This window comes from Neolamprologus brichardi, chromosome 17 (assembly GCF_056152115.1).
Source record: "Neolamprologus brichardi isolate AB-2024 chromosome 17, ASM5615211v1, whole genome shotgun sequence".
Taxonomy (NCBI): Eukaryota; Metazoa; Chordata; class Actinopteri; order Cichliformes; family Cichlidae; genus Neolamprologus; species Neolamprologus brichardi.
In genome coordinates this window covers 38,674,861-38,691,447 of record NC_142120.1, presented here as the reverse complement: position 1 = coordinate 38,691,447, position 16,587 = coordinate 38,674,861, and the positions used below count along the sequence as shown (strand labels likewise).

General features: G+C 42.4%; 1 long non-coding RNA gene across 16 annotated transcripts in view; it reads left to right on the top strand.

Annotated features, from left to right (window-relative positions):
- The window catches only part of LOC148098051 (uncharacterized), a 41,934-nt gene that overhangs the window by 8,264 nt on the left and 17,083 nt on the right, over positions 1-16,587 (top strand). For 2 of the 16 annotated variants that reach the window (XR_015716665.1, XR_015716675.1), the window contains exons 1-10: positions 4,304-4,715; positions 6,330-6,561; positions 6,629-6,769; positions 6,977-7,067; positions 9,267-9,375; positions 9,576-9,670; positions 11,612-12,058; positions 12,258-12,356; positions 15,842-15,987; positions 16,183-16,283. This is a non-coding gene — a long non-coding RNA (uncharacterized LOC148098051). Of the gene's footprint in view, positions 1-4,303; positions 4,716-6,329; positions 6,562-6,628; positions 6,770-6,976; positions 7,068-9,150; positions 9,376-9,571; positions 9,671-11,276; positions 12,059-12,257; positions 12,357-15,841; positions 15,988-16,182; positions 16,284-16,587 lie in introns of those variants that run through there. The other 14 variants (XR_015716662.1, XR_015716663.1, XR_015716671.1 and 11 more) reach the window with 14 other exon arrangements.

Genomic DNA, 16,587 nt, shown 5'->3' with positions numbered 1-16,587 from the left:
AAAGCACAAGGCTCGCGTGCGGAGTGAAGCGGGAAAACAAGTGAGAGAGAGAGAGGGTGAGAGAAAAAAAAAAACACAGCTCCCAACAAGGAGCCGTCGTTCACTTCAAAGAGTCGGCTCTAAGAGTCATTTCGTTTGCGACCGACACATCACTATCGTACAATCAGTACCAGTGCCTAAGTTGAATTATGAACGCACTTCTTACCAAATGCAGCGATTTGATTGACGCGATCCATTTAAAAAAAAAAACACACACACACACACACCTCTCTCATATATAGGGTATGACTTGATTAAAAAAATGATGCTTTTTAATTGATCTCAATTAATCACATTTAATCACACAAGAAAATTTGCCCCAAAGTGCAATTTTTTATTTATTTGGTTTTTTTTATGTTAAAGGGTTTTAGTGGGCAACAGAATAAATAAATAAACATGAATATTGTAAATTCGAGCTCTTTTAAAAAAAAAAGAACAGCCAATCCAAATTAAGTAGCGCAGAGCCGAACCAATCACAGCCGCAGCGTCACGTAACGTGACTTGTTACGTACAGCAAAAGTGCCAAGCCACACATGTTTATTTGTTTGGGAAGCAGCCGGCCGTGTAATGGAGGAAATGAGTGTGCCAACTAGAGAAAAATCAACCGAGAGCTTGGGTGACCAGGTTACCGAAGAGAACACAGATGACGGTTCCAATGCCGGCGAGATCGTCAAAAGGAAGGGCCAGAGAAGTTCCGTAGTGTGGAGGTATTTCGGCTATTTGAAGTCTGACAAAAAACAGAGTAGCGTGCACTGTAGATTGTGCCGAAAGCATGTTCCAAAGCAAAGGCAAAGCGCTACCTGTGCATCCCCGCAACCAGCAGCCCCTCTGAGAGGGTATTTAGTACAGGGGGTAATATTGTGACTGGCCACAGGGCCGTTTTAAAGCCTGAAGCAGTGGATACACTTGTCTTCCTGTCCCCCAACCTGTAGGCTTTTGTCAGACTAAAGTTTTATATATATATAGTTGCACCTTGGATGTGCACCTATGATTTGATAAAAAATAAACCCTGCTTCCGTCCAGACTGACTGTTTTCTTTTCCCATACCTTTTTGAGTATCATCTCTTTGGTTGTGAATTGTTGGAAATTGACAATGACTGACGTCGGGGGGAGACCCGCTCTCAGTTTTGGAGTTAACGCTTGGTGTGCGCGTTGAATCTTTAGGTTGATGTCAACATTGAGCTCCTCTCTGAGCCAGACTTCTAGAAACTGAGCCAGCGATTCTGCCTTAGATTCAGCTCCCTTTGGTATTCCATAAATCCATAGATTGTTATGTGTAGATCATAGTTCCAAGTCATCCAATTTGGCCATCATCGATTTTTGTTCTCTCATTAGTTCCGTTAAGGTTTGATTGGCCTTGTGGCTCCACGTCTCTATTTCTTCCGTGCGAGTCAGCACAGCTTCTGATTTCCCTTCTTGTTCTTTAGGTTCTGTATTACTGTAGGGTCTACCTTAAAAATTCTGATTCAGGAAAATGACTAGATGTTATAGTCCCTGATAGTGCATTGCTTTAAATGGAGAGAATTTTGAGGAATGGCTGTTATGAGGAAAGGCAGCCCAGAAACTTTACCAGCAGCACACATCGTTGTGTGCCTCAACTTTCGGTCTTTTACCCAAGCTAATCTGCCATTTTTGGGGATTAGAGATCTGATCTAGATTGGATTCATCTGTTGATTTGGCCATTATCACTAGACACCCTCATCCAAGGAGGCCCTGCCAGGGTTGATCAGGCCCCGGAGTGTGTCACTGGTTTATGTGAAATTGTTATTTCTCTTCTTCTTTCTTCTGTTTAGTTTTCTACAGTTTATTTTCTCCTATCTATTCACTGCAACTGAGAAATAATACTTACCTCTTTAGCATTTTTGGAGCGTCACTTCTTTAGAGGGAGAGAAAAGGTGATAGAGAGAAGTAAGACAAAAGGGACAAGATAGGAGAGAGGAGAGCCGGAAGGGGGGCGCCCGATCTGGCTTCCCACACCTCCCCGTCAGATCAGGCTGTACGCTCTACCTCCCCACTGCCTCCCAGAAAAGGGAAGAAGAGCGGAATATTTTCCTTTCTCTCGCAGTTAGCTGACTGCCTTAGCTGCCCAAGTGATGTCAGCCCTTTTTAATCATAGCCAGTGGCTGGTCCTCTCAGCAGTGTTAGCTAATTCTCTTATAGCCTGCCATTGCACCTGTCCTCTGATCCCAATCTCTCTAAGCAGTTTTGATGTTGTACTGGCAACAAAGCCCCTGCACCCCACTAAAACTCCTCTTGGTTCGTGAAAGGTTGAGGGTTGATGGTTTTTCTTTGTACTCAACTTTCTCTGCTAGACACCTGAGGGCCTGGTTGTGCCTCCATGTGTATCTGCCCTGAGTAAGGCTTGTCCTACAACCAACCAAGATGTGCTTGAGTGTGGCTGGGACTGTACACAGGGGGCAGGATGGGTCCTTTCCAAACCAAAGCTGCAGATTTATTGGGGAAGGTAGCACATCATATGTCGCTCGGATGATGAAACTTAGTCTATTAGACTCAATTCCTCAGATTGCACTCCATGAGAGTTTTCTCTTTTCTACATTCTCCCAATTCATCCAGCGACCCTGCTTAGCCAGCACTACGGCTCTGACATGCCTGGCTTTCCTCCTGTCGACACACCTTCTCCACCACCATTTTTCGACGTTCGGTTACAGATGCCTGTTGCCACGGAGGTGTTACTGCTCCAAGACCAAATCCTCCTCCGCCCTGTTGAACGTGACCCACCACGTCACGATGCTGAAGAGCAGATTTGGCCTGTGTCACAGATGTGGCTGGGGTCCACTTCCTCCCCGTTGCTAGGGTGGGAGCAGTGCCTCTCACTATGGGGTCCCAGGAGTCCGTGAGTGACAACTCAAGCCTCAATTTTGCACATTTAAACTCCTCTACCACACTAAGGATAGGCAATGACAGTATCCCGTTGCTATAGAGTCCAATGCTGCTGAGGCATTTGGGAAGTCCAAACCACTTCTTAGCGTAGGAGCTCACTAGCCTCTCTAGTCGATTGGCATGCTTGAGTCAGACCTTGTACATTGTCAACGGCCACAGTAGTCTGAGTAATAACCCAAACTGGAAGCACCAGAGCTTCAGGCTTTAAAATATAAAGCCCCTTGAGGCGACTGTTGTTGTGATTTGGCACTATATAAATAAAATTGAATTGAATTGAATTGTAGTTATTAGAACTACCACGACTAGTCACGATTACGTCGACTATTAAAATCGTTGAGGACTAATTTAATAGTCGACGCGTCGTTTGAAGCTTTGTAGTAGTAGGATTTAAGAGTGTAATAACGGACTGAAACAGAAGATGGCAGCACTGCATGTCCAGGGATGCCAGCTGCCATTAAAGCCCGAAAAAGAAGAAGCAGTGTCCGGTTTCATAGCTGTGTCCAAATTTAGCGGCTGCATCCTTTGGAGGCTGCATTTGTAGGCCAATTGTCAAGTTGCTGCGTGCGGATGCGAAGAAGTGACCCAAACGCAGGACTTGTGGATAGTGATGAACTTAAGATGGTTTAGAATAGAATAGAATAGAATTCAACTTTATTGTCATTGCACATGCACAGGTACAGGACAACGAAATGCAGTTTGCATCCATCCAGAAGTGCTTTAGTGATATGGATATATTACAATATATATTAGCAATAATATAGATATGTAAGTATATTACAGAAATGCGTCAATTATGGTATGTTATAATGTACACGGTATGAAGTATGTTATGAATATGCTATAACTATAAGTATGTACAGGCTGTAGTGAGTACAAGCTATGAACAGGATATAAATATGAAAAAAACTATACAGAAATCTGAGATATACAGTTATACAGAAATGTGAACTATGCAGGTTATAAACAGTTGTAGGATTAAAAATTATTGTATGTACAGAATGATTATTTACACAGAAATATACAGTAGTGCAGTTAAGATCAGTGAGATATGTGGATAATTTCTACAGAGGTATATAAAGTGCTGGTGGTTGTGAGTGGTGGTTCAGTCCATGTTATTATTGTGTGTTTGAGGGTACAGTTGTTCATTGTGTGTGTGTGTAGGTGGTTGTGGGTGTGTGTATGTTCAGTCCATGTGTTAACGTGGGTCAGATGTCAGGAGGCAGAGTTCAGGAGTCTGACAGCTGTGGGGAAGAAGCTGTTCTGGTACCTGGTGGTCTTAGTCCGGAGGTTCCTGCAGCGCCTCCCAGAGGGCAGGAGGTTGAAGAGTCCATGTGATGGGTGACTGGAGTCTTTGATGATTTTCCCAGCCCTTTTCAGACACCGCTTCCTGTAGATGTCCTTTATGGCAGGAAGTGGTGCTCCGGCGATGCGCTGGGCAGTTTTCACGACCCTCTGCAACGCCTTCCGGTCCGAGGCAGAGCAGTTCCCGTACCAGACTGTTATACAGTTGGTCAGGATTCTCTCGATGGTGCAGCGATAGAAGTTCACCAGGATGTCTGAGGACAGGTGGTTCTTCCTCAGAGTCCTCAAGAAGAAGAGGCGCTGGTGAGCCTTCTTGACCAGCTTGGAGCAGTTGGTCGTCCAGATGAGAACGAACACTGAATGGCTGGCTGAACTGAGAGCACACACGGGAAAGACGCCATCAATGACGCGACGGTGAACAGAAGGAAACTGAAGACTTAAATACTCTGATGGATGATGACGATTGGAGACCGGTGAGTACACAGCTGAACATAATCTGACTAATGACACATGCAGTGGAACTAGAACATAATGCACAGAGACAGAAGGTTGGCACAGTGAAACACGAGCATATGGATAATAAACTGAACCCGAACAAACTGAAATCACTGGGTCAACGACCCAGGAACCCTAGCACCAATTACATTACAGCAACGCGGCAAAGCCTGTCCAAATTCGAAGACTCCCCCAAATGCGGCTGAAAAATGCATCCTTTATTACCCCAGATTTGAAGGATGGGTCGGGTGTATCCTTCGTGGCCCAACCTGTCTCAGAATTCATAGCGCGGCCCAGCCAATTCCAGTTTTCAACCGTGGCGGCAGCTACTTAGTTTTAATATTACTCTTATTACTCTTTCTGGGTCACAAAATAAAACTTTCAACATATTTTCAGGCGAGAATGTAGCTGTGTAAACTTTAAATATCTGCTCGTTTTTTTTAAGACATCACACAGTTGCAAAAGTGCTCCGACGTTTTCGGAGACCCACCAGCTCGATAGCTAGAGGTCTTTCGCTACTCAGATTAAACATGATATATAAGTCACTCAGATCATTTAAAAATGTTATTATTTGGCTTTTTTCAGTGTGTTATTTGTTCCTCAGTAAATTGGTTTGGCTGAGAGTAAAGTTAGAGTTTTTACACAGATGAATAAATGTCAAACAGAGAACTGATTAAACAGAAGTGTGAGATGGAAGAGAATTTACACCAGTATCCTGTTATATTTTACATAGAAAGAACAGATAGCCGAGTTTATTAAACTCCACCGAGTCCACCAATCTGCAAATTTCATTAAAAGTTTAACAAATTATCATCTCGTCTTTATTTTTAGTTAGCACATGCCTTAAACACTTCAAGCTGTAAGCTAATGATAGTTATTTAAGAGCAGATGCTGCTGGTGCAATAAGCTGTACGTTTTACGTCCAGCGGATGCATGATCTGATTAGTCGACTAATCGCAAAAATCATCGGTGACTAGTCGACTATCAAAATAATTTTTTGTGGCAGCCCTAGTAGTCATGTTCTTAAACTTCTGGTCGATGTCTTCTTTGAATTTATTCAGTTCGTGTTTCATTTGACCGGTAATTTCTTCTTTGAATGTTATGAAGTCCGATTTCAGGTTGTTTTGGAGGGATTGAATTTGTAACTATACTGTATAATACTGTAATACAGTCTAGCTCGTTTTGTTGTCCCTCCCCTCATCTTCCAAAGTTGTTTTGAGAGGAGCCATGTGCACTCATCGCGTCATGAACAAAGTGTTTGACTATTTCAAAAGATTTTTGTGAGTTTAGGATTCTGCCTGCACTAAACTGGTCAATAATGTGGAGATACCACTCATGGTTAAAGTTCACACAGTTCCACAGACACAGTCTCATTGTATTCAGATGTTGGTGTTGCTAGTGCGAGTTTTCTTGTGTCTTTGCCATATCAATATTCACGAACAGTTTTCTGCAGGATTGTGTGGCATTCTGCATCGTTGTCCTGAACCTTTTAAAGTCACTAATCTTGATTCCAGTTTAAATCTTACAGGAAAAAGTAGAATAAAGTTACTCTGTGATGTTTTTTTCAACTCGTTTCAATTTTAATGATTCAGTTTTTTGAGCAGAAGGTGTCCTGCTTGCCGTGGTGCTGGGGACAGGAGCTCGGTGAGGGAGCGCTCCTGGAACAACCTCCCTTTGTGTGAAGATGCACCAGCACTGCTGCCCGGTCAAAGTCTTCAATATCATGAGCAACCTCAAACTGTCACCGTGTAAAACTGACTCGACACCAAGACACTCACCACTAAGCATGCGCAGCAGGTGCTGCGGTGGAGGGACTAGATTCAGGTAAAACGCTCAGCCGGCTTTTAAACCCGCAGCTCTGTCTTTACCTGATCATTTTTTCCAAATTTAGATTTCTTTGACTGCCAACATTAAGACCGCCAACACTACACGAAGGTGGTGGTTTGGGAGGGGCTGTAGCACACAGCCTGACAGGACGCTGCTCAGGAGGACGCAGAGACAGCGTGACACTGTGTACCTGAGGTCATCACAGGTATGTCATCATCAGTGCAGCCGGACTGCGTTTGAACCTCTGAGGAGGTCTTTCTTTTTCTCATGATGAGAAAGGTTTCGAGGTCTGATTATCCAATATGATCATGAAGCATCCTGAAAGAAAACATTCAGCTTCCCGAGCAGCTGTGGCTGCAGATGTTTGCTCTGTGTCAGCTGACCTGTGTTGTGGTGGTTTCTGTGTGAACAGGGGCGGAGGGCTTCTACCAGTAACGAGTCAGACAGGAGCTGAAGTGGAGCGTCGATGTGGAGAGAAGGTCAGCAGAAGGAGAGAACATGTGGTACAGACATACACATAATCCTTAACATCCTGAACTAAAATTTACCACCAAAACAAACTGAAGGAGGATGTTGCGATTGTTACCAGGATGGCTGGTGTGTGCAGAGTAGATACCTTGTGAAGGGACACTAGAGGGAACATACTGGCGATTGGGGGTTACGGCATCTCTCTTTGTGGGTTACAAGACGCATGTCTGGAAGCGATAGTGAAGTTCAATTGTGTGAAAAAAAGGAGACCATCTGGCTTGTCCAGCGTTGAGTTGGTTTGCCATCGTTTGGGTTTGTTGACTATTTTACCCACCTGCACATCAAAGTAAATCATAAAGTCACGTGGCCGCAGAAAGACTACACCGTAAAAAAAAAACTTTAAAAAACAGTAATATTCCAGCAGCTGGGGCGCCAAAATAATACCAGAAAATAACTTTCTCATGAAAATACGGTTATTTTCAGTAATGACAATACAGTTTGTTGCCCTAATTTTACATGGGATTCTGCCTTTTTCAAGTGCTTTTAAACATTAAATTAGGAACATTTTCATGTGATTAAACAATGAAATTACCTATAAACAAGGTCAATGAATGCAGCAATATGAATAATCATACGTAAATGTACAGAAATATACAGTTAACAGTTGGTTTAAATAATAATGGATTGCATTCATATAGCGCTTTATGAGACCCTCAGAGCGCTTTACAATTCCACTTTATAATTCTCCTCTGACATCACCAGAAGGCAGTAGGTGAAGAGTCTTGACCACGGACACAACGACTGAGCGCATCCAAGCCGGGGCTCGAACCGGCAACCTTCTGATTACAAGGCGAACTGCCAACTCTTGAGCCACGATCGCCGTAAATATCAATAATAGTAATTATTAGTTGATGTAAAAAAAGTTTATACGAATCATTTTATATATTTTTCCATAGCTTTACATTTGAATTTAACAGTTCAATCTTTCAAATAACAGACAAATATTTGTGAAATTATGACACATTTGTGAATTATTTTAACAATCTAAATATGCTCATGTACAGACAGATACATTTAAAAAACAAGGAAATTATGTTTTATTACATTTACAGTGATTTTACGTTAATTTACATTTGAAATGTAAAATCAGTCTATTGATGTGAATTTAATGATATTCTAGAAGAACAGTACAAAACTGTAAAATACTTTTATATTACATTTTTTTACAGTGTAACTTTGAAAGAGGTGTCACTTCACTTTCAACACACATTGGACTAAAAAACAACTGGAAGAGATTAAAGCTAGAAATGGTTGTAATTATCTAAGCCATGACAGTGATGCTACGCAAGAGCAAATGTTACATGCTGACAGAGTTAGCAGATGTAAGTGAAGAAACCAGTGAAAGTCATCTTTGTGATTTAGAAAACAGCTACAGCACAATTTAATATCTCTGCTGTTAAAGATGCAAACTGTTCTGCACGTACCACAGAGTGCTGTGCCTCAAGTAATCATATATCTTTGTGAAATAGAAAGCTGTCAGAGCCACTTCCACAAAACCGAGCGAGGGCTGCAATAAAAACAATGTTACGCTAACATGAAAGAAAGAGGTGGTCAGCACCGTGTCACAAACTGACTTGATGATATTTTGTGCCAAAGATGGTCCCGTAGGAACTTCTAAAATGAGTGCAGCCTATTTACAAAGAGCGTTTCCACTGGTGAACCTCATATAGTATGTTGTAGAAAAAGATAGCTTTTGTTGACTGCAGCCTATTAGACTTTAAAAACACAGAAACATAAAAATAATCACTTTTTGGCACAACACTCAAGGAGAACAGAGTGGATTGCTGCTCTGCAAAGCAGCGGAGAAAGCTTAGCTGAACTGAGCAGAGAGCCCGGAGTGTGGAGAACCAATCGAAGCAACAAAAACAGAAAACTGGAGCAAAGCAGCCAAATCAGACAGTTTCAGACCTCAGGGGGTGAAGCTGAAGAGTGAAAAACTGGCAGGAGAGAGTTCTCCAGCTGTTACAATAAAGTTTAACATTGAGAAGAAAGTGAATCTACAAGGTTCAATCAAGGTCGAAGTTATCAGGAAGTTATGTTGCTAGTTTCTATCCAAACATGATACAAATGAGGTGATAACCTTTCTGAACTTGTCCTCCTGAAAGCATCACTGTTCTTTGATTAAGTAAGAAAAGATTTTGTATATTTCTATTTACCCCTTCTCTATGTACAAGGTCTGTGTACACACAGGGTCTGTGATAGACTTATGGAGGATGAAGCTGGTACTGCTATGGACCCAAGAAAACCTCCAGCTGTTCAACAGCAGCAAGCAGTTCATCATGGGTACGTTGTCATTTACGCCATCAGGCTTCTGAGCTTCAGAAGAGGTTTCTGAGTTTCTCATGATGAGATCGTTTCCATATGATTATCCAATATGATCATAAAATGTCCTGACAGAAAACATTCAGCTCTTCATGCAGCTGTGGCTGCAGATGTTTGCTCCGTGTCAGCTGATCCATGTTGTGGTGTTTTCTGTCAGACAGGAGCTTAAGTAGAACTGGTTCTGAAGCTGGAGGGGAGGAAGGAGGAAACGTGACTGCCGACCTCGTCGCCAAAGTTACAATTAGTGAGTTCAAAGGTTGGTTAGTTTTAATTTAAGATAAGATAACCTTTATTAGTCCCACACATGGGAAATTTATTTTGTTACAGCAGAAAGTGGACAGTGCAAAGTTACATAGCAAAAATTAGAAAAACCCTGGAATAGGATTAGAACAACATACTGTACATAACTGTACACAATATAATAAAATAGAATACAAATACTACATACAACTGAGTCAAATAAAGAGTATTGCCCTTATTATTGCTATTGCACATGTGTGGGTTTGTGTGTGTTTGATCAGTTGAAGTCTTTGTTGTGGAGTCTGACAATTTATTAAACCCCCCAAAATATGACTATCCAGAGTTGGGACCAGGAAGCAGAGTTGCAGTCTTACACGCCTCTCTGCAGCTTCTCTCCTCCTGCTACCCCCCCAAAAACTCATCTCCATAGAGACTGTGTCTGCTTCCAAAAAGACAAAAAACAAACTAAAAACCAGCAACAAACAACTTAAACATTTACAAAGAAAGAACAATACAGTATCCACATCTGAACCAAAGAGTAAAACAGTGAAATGTGGATTATTAAACATTAGGTCTCTCTCCTCCAAGTCTCTGTTAGTACATGACTTAATAATTGATCAACAAATTGATTTACTCTGCCTTACAGAAACCTGGTTGCAGCAGGATGATTATGTTAGTTTAAATGAATCAACACCCCCGAGTCATTCTAACTACCAGAAATCTCGAAGCACAGGTCGAGGGGGCGGTGTGGCAGCAATTTTTCACACCAGTCTATTAATTAATGAAAGACCAAGACAGACTTTTAATTCATTTGAAAGCCTGATGCTTAACATTGTCCACCCCAGCTGTGAAACTCAGAAACCAGTCTTACTTGTTATCATCTATCGTCCACCTGGGCCTTACACAGAGTTTCTGTCTGATTTCTCAGACTTTATATCTGATTTAGTTCTGAGCTCAGATAAAATAATTATTGTGGGTGATTTTAACATCCATGTTGATGCTAAAAATGACAGCCTCAACATGGCATTTAATCTGTTGTTAGACTCAATTGGCTTCTCTCAAAATGTAAAAGAACCCACCCACCACTTTAATCACACTCTAGATCTTGTTACTTATTACTTCCAGGCTGGACGACTGCAATTCATTATTATCAGGAAGTCCTAAAAACTCCCTGAAAAGCCTTCAGCTAATCCAAAATGCTGCAGCAAGAGTCCTGACAGGGACTAGAAAGAGAGAGCAGATTTTTCCTGTTTTGGCTTCCTGTTAAATCCAGAATTCAAAATCCTGCTCCTCACATACAAGGTCTTAAATAATCAGGCCCCATCTTATCTTAATGACCTTGTAGTACCATATCACCCTATTAGAGCACTTCGCTCTCGCTCTGCAGGCCTACTTGTTGTTCCTAGAGTATTTAAAAGTAGAATGGGACGCAGAGCCTTCAGTTTTCAGGCCCCTCTTCTGTGGAACCAGCTTCCAGTTTGGATTCAGGAGACAGACACTATCTCTACTTTTAAGATTAGGCTTAAAACTTTCCTTTTTGCTAAAGCATATAGTTAGGGCTGGACCAGGTGACCCTGAATCCTCCCTTAGTTATGCTGCAATAGATGTAGGCTGCCGGGGATTCCCATGATGCATTGAGTTTTACCTTTCCAGTCACCTTTCTCACTCACTATGTGTTAACAGACCACATGGTTAAAGTTCACACAGTTCCACAGACACAGTCTCATTGTATTCAGATGTTGGTGTTGCTAGTGCGAGTTTTCTTGTGTCTTTGCCATATCAATATTCACGAACAGTTTTCTGCAGGATTGTGTGGCATTCTGCATCGTTGTCCTGAGCTTTTTAAAGTCACTAATCTTGATTCCAGTTTAAATCTTACAGGAAAAAGTAGAATAAAGTTACTCTGTGATGTTTTTTTCAACTCGTTTCAATTTTAATGATTCAGTTTTTTGAGCAGAAGGTGTCCTGCTTGCCGTGGTGCTGGGGACAGGAGCTCGGTGAGGGAGCGCTCCTGGAACAACCTCCCTTTGTGTGAAGATGCACCAGCACTGCTGCCCGGTCAAGGTCTTCAATATCATGAGCAACCTCAAACTGTCACCGTGTCAAACTGGCCCGACACCAAGACACTCACCACTAAGCATGCGCAGCAGGTGCTGCGGTGGAGGGACTAGATTCAGGTGAAACGCTCAGCTGGCTTTTAAACCCGCAGCTCTGTCTTTACCTGATCATTTTTTCCAAATTTAGATTTCTTTGACTGCCAACATTAAGACCGCCAACACTACACGAAGGTGGTGGTTTGGGAGGGGCTGTAGCACACAGCCTAACAGGACGCTGCTCAGGAGGACGCAGAGACAGCGTGATGGAGGCTGGACTGGGTTCTGCTGTGTACCCGAGGTCATCACAGGTATGTCATCATCGGTGCAGCCGGACTGCGTTTGAACCTCTGAGGAGGTCTTTCTTTTTCTCATGATGAGAATGTCTCTTTCTGATTATCCAATATGATCATAAAGCATCCTGAAAGAAAACATTCAGCTTTCCGAGCAGCTGTGGCTGCAGATGTTTGCTCTGTGTCAGCTGACCTGTGTTGTGGTGTTTTCTGTCAGACAGGAGCTTAAGTAGAACTGGTTCTGAAGCTGGAGGGGAGGAAGGAGGAAACGTGACTGTCAACCTCGTCGCCAAAATTACAATTAGTGAGTTCAAAGGTTGGTTAGTTTTAATTTAAGATAAGATAACCTTTATTAGTCCCACACATGGGAAATTAATTTTGTTACAGCAGAAAGTGGACAGTGCAAAGTTACATAGCAAAAATTAGAAAAACCCTGGAATAAATGGTAAATGGTAAATGGTCTGTATTTATATAGCGCTTTACTAGTCCCTAAGGACCCCAAAGCGCTCTACATATCCAGTCATCCACACATTCACACACACATTCACACACTGATGATGGCAAGCTACATTGTAGCCACAGCCACCCTGGGGCGCACTAGGATAAGAACAACGTACTGTACATAACTGTACACAATATAATAAAATACAATACAAATACTACATACAACTGAGTCAAAAAAAGAGTATTGCCCTTATTATTGCTATTGCACATGTGTGTGTTTGTGTGTGTTTGATCAGTTGAAGTCTTTGTTGTGGAGTCTGACAGCAGTGGGGAGGACAGACCTGCGAAATCTCTCCGTCCCACATCGTGGGTGCCGCAGCCACTGAAAGAGCTGTTCAGTGCTTTTAGAGTCTCCTGCATGGGGTGGAAGACCCCATGCAGGAGGGGTCTGCATGGGGACTGAACAGGATCAACCTGTTCAGTCTCTTCCTGTCCCTGGCAGAGATGCAGCTGCACCAGCAGACCACACCATAAAAGATGGCTGAGGCCACCACAGAGTCATAGAAGGTCTTCAGGAGTGGGCCCTTCACTCCAAAAGACCTGAGTCCCTGCAGCAGGTACAGCCTGCTCTGTCCTTTCCTGTAGAGGGCGTCTGAATTATGAGTCCAGTCCAGTTTATTGTTCAGATGAACACCAAGGTACCTGTAGCTGTCCACAGCCTCAATGTCCATACCTTGAATGTTTAATGGTTGCAGTGGAGGATGTTTGTGCCTGTGGAAGTCTACCACCAGCTCCTTGGTTTTACTAGTGTTGATCTGGAGGTAGTTCTGCTGGCACCAGTCCACAAAGTCTTGGGTCAGTTCTCTGTACTCCTTGTCGTCCTCTATCAGTGATGAGGCCGACTATTGCAGAGTCATCAGAGAACTTCTGCAGGAAGCACTGGGTGGAGTTGTGGGAGAAGTCTGCAGTTTCGATGGCGAAGAGGAACGTTGCCAGAACCGTTCTCTGTGGGGCCCCCGTACTGCAGACGACTCTGTCTGACACACAGCCTGAGTTCTCACATACTGTGGTCGGTCAGTGAGGTAGTCCAATATCCATGTAGTAATATTGGATAATATTGAAAAAAACTTAACACAGAAGTCTAGTTTTTCATCTCCGTTAACTAAAACGCTTTTCCACTTTTCCCAGTTTAGTTTAGGTAACCACATTAACCTTGCTTGGAACTGCCGTTTTCAGCTTTTTGTATTTATTATTTTGGTGCCAATTTGCTGGACCCTTTTTTTGAAACGGACTTGCTGTTTGGTGAACAGCTTTTGTTTGATTTACCTTCTGGCATGTTTCAGAGAGCTGGTTGGAGATGGGTTTATGGGGATATGAGTTAGTTTCCCAGAGAACCATCTGGCTGGCACTCCAAAAAAGTAAAGAAATAAATCAAATTGTTGGGCAACCTGTTACAAAAAATGGCACTCCAAATAACAGAATCAGTCTAACGAACCACATCACTCTGCTGCACATACAAACCATCTTGACCCAGGTAAAATAAAGTGGGTCACAGGAAGTATTACAGCAGCACCAGTGCACAGGGCAGGAATAAAACAAATGCAGTATAGCCTATTAACAATAATACTACAGGGTGGGCCATTTATATGGATACACCGTAATAACATGGGAATGGTTGGTGATAGTAAAGTCCTGTTTGTGGCACATTAGTATTTTTCAATAGGAAGAGGGCCATGAGACACATCAAACTTATTGGTAATGTCACAAGAAAAACAATGGTGTGCTTGTTTTAAACGTAACTTTATTTGGACAGCCAAATCAGAGCAGTGGTCAAGTCCAGTTTTTATCATTAAAGGCGACTGGTGAGAGTGAAATCTTTTCTTTCTAGGCAGCACTTTGAAACAATGATCCATGCTTTTATTTCTTCCCGTCTGGACAACTGTAACTCACTTTATGTGGGGGTCAGTCAGTCGCTGCTCTCACGTCTGCAACTGGTTCAAAATGCAGCTGCACGACTGTTAAACAGGAACTCGTAAAGTCAGCATATAACCCTGTGCTGGCCTCACTGCACTGGCTGCCTGTGTCTTTTAGAGTTCATTTTAAAATTCTAATATTTGTTTTTAATTGCTTTCACAATCTTGCCCCGCCTTACCTCTCTGAGCTTCTTCATCCCTACACACCCTGTCGGTCTCTCAGGTCAGCTGACCAGCTGCTCCTGCAGGTACCGAGATCCAGGAGGAAGCTCAGAGGGGGTGGAGCCTTTTCTGTCTTTGCCTCCTAAAATATGGAATAATTTGCCATTTAAACTTTAAAGTCCATGATTCATTCAATAAGGTTGGACCTTATTAAAGAAAACTGTGAACAAGGTCCAAGCCCAGCGAAAAATGAAACTGAATACTTTATGGACCTACACTTTGGGAAGGTTGTCATGAGAGAATTTGCTCCAAGCCCATCTTTGAATTGAATTGTTAGTCTAGTCCATTTTACTGGTCAGATAAAGACCCAGGCACTTAAATGAGTCCACTGTCTCAAAGTTCAAGCCCTGGATGTTTAATGGTGTAGGTAGGTGGTGGGTGTTTTTGCATGTGAGAGTCCACCACCAGCTCCTTGTTTATCTTAGTGTTTATCTGGAGGTGATTCGGCTGGTATCAACTGACAAAGTTGTCAGCCAGTTATTCCCATTGTTCCCATTGGCAAGGAGGCCAACAGTTTCTGAACAAGAGAACTTTTGTAGGGAGCAGTCAGCAGAGCTGTAGAAGTCTGCAGAGTATATGGTGAATAGAAATTGAGCCAGGAAAGTTCACTGTGTGGTGCCTGTACTGCTGATGACCCTGTCATAGTTCTGGATCCTCACGTACTGAGGGCAGGTGGTAAAAAATGTTTGGAGTAATGCCGTTGTTTCTTTTACTTTCCGCTCATTTCAGTGTAGATTTATTTGAAAATGTTCAGTGTTAGGTTTCAGTGTTAGGTTTGTTCAGTAACATCAGTACAGGCATTACAATAAAAACACCGAATTTCAAAACACTCAAACACTGTCCATCCACGCCTCATCAGGGAAGATAACAAATTTTACCAACAGAGCCAAAGGCTTTCCTCTGTTTTCATTTGATTTTTCTTTTCCAAGTTCACACAATTGTTTAGGTTAGTTTTAATTTCATTCAGCTGTTCATTTTTTAATGCCAGTTACCTTTTTTGGGTAACTATAGCAACCTTGCTGGGATTTTGTTGATCTGGACTTTTTTTAAGACGTACTAAAGTGGCTTGCTTTTAGTACACAGTCTTATTTGACGAGCACAGTGTGTGCAATTTCCCTTCAGGAATATATCTACAGAATAAATAATAAAATATAATTTACAGAGCTGGTTGGAGATAATGGGTTTGAAGCGTTGCCATCCAGGAGGTGAATGGAGGCGGCGTGATGGACTTTTGGAAGGTGGAGCTGGTGCTGCTGTGAACCTGAGAAAACCTTCAGCTGTTAAGCAGGAGCCAGCAGTTCATCACAGGTACGTTATCGTCAGTGCCCCGGGCGCCGTACAAACCTCAGGGGAAGTCTTTGTTTTTCTCGTGATGAGACTCGCTGCCATCTGATTATCCAATATGATCAAGAAATGTCCTGACAGAAAACACTCAGCTCTCCATGCAGCTGTAGCTGCAGATGTTTGCTCCGTGTCATAGTGTGGTGGTTTCTGTGTGAACAGGGGCAGAGAGCGAGTAAGGGTTGCAGTGGAGCTGGGTTCTGAAGCTGGAGGAAACATGACCGTCGACCTCGTCACCAAAGTCACCATCAGTGAGTTCAAAGGTCAGATTTTAACCTGTGACCGTTAATCTGTGACTCAAGGGCTCAAACTATTCCTATTTAAGATATATTGTTTGAATAATATCATCAACAACAGAACCAATGACTAATCTAAATTATTAATAAACTGTTATATTGCATTATCTCATTTATTTTGTACTTTTTTGTATTTTTTTGTATTTTTCTTCTGCTATCTGTACCTGAGCTGAGGTAACGCACAAATTTCCCCACCGTGGGATCAGCAAAGTCTTATCTTATCTCGCCTTATCTTATTTTATCTTAAGTTAATCAATTTTACTTGTATGTG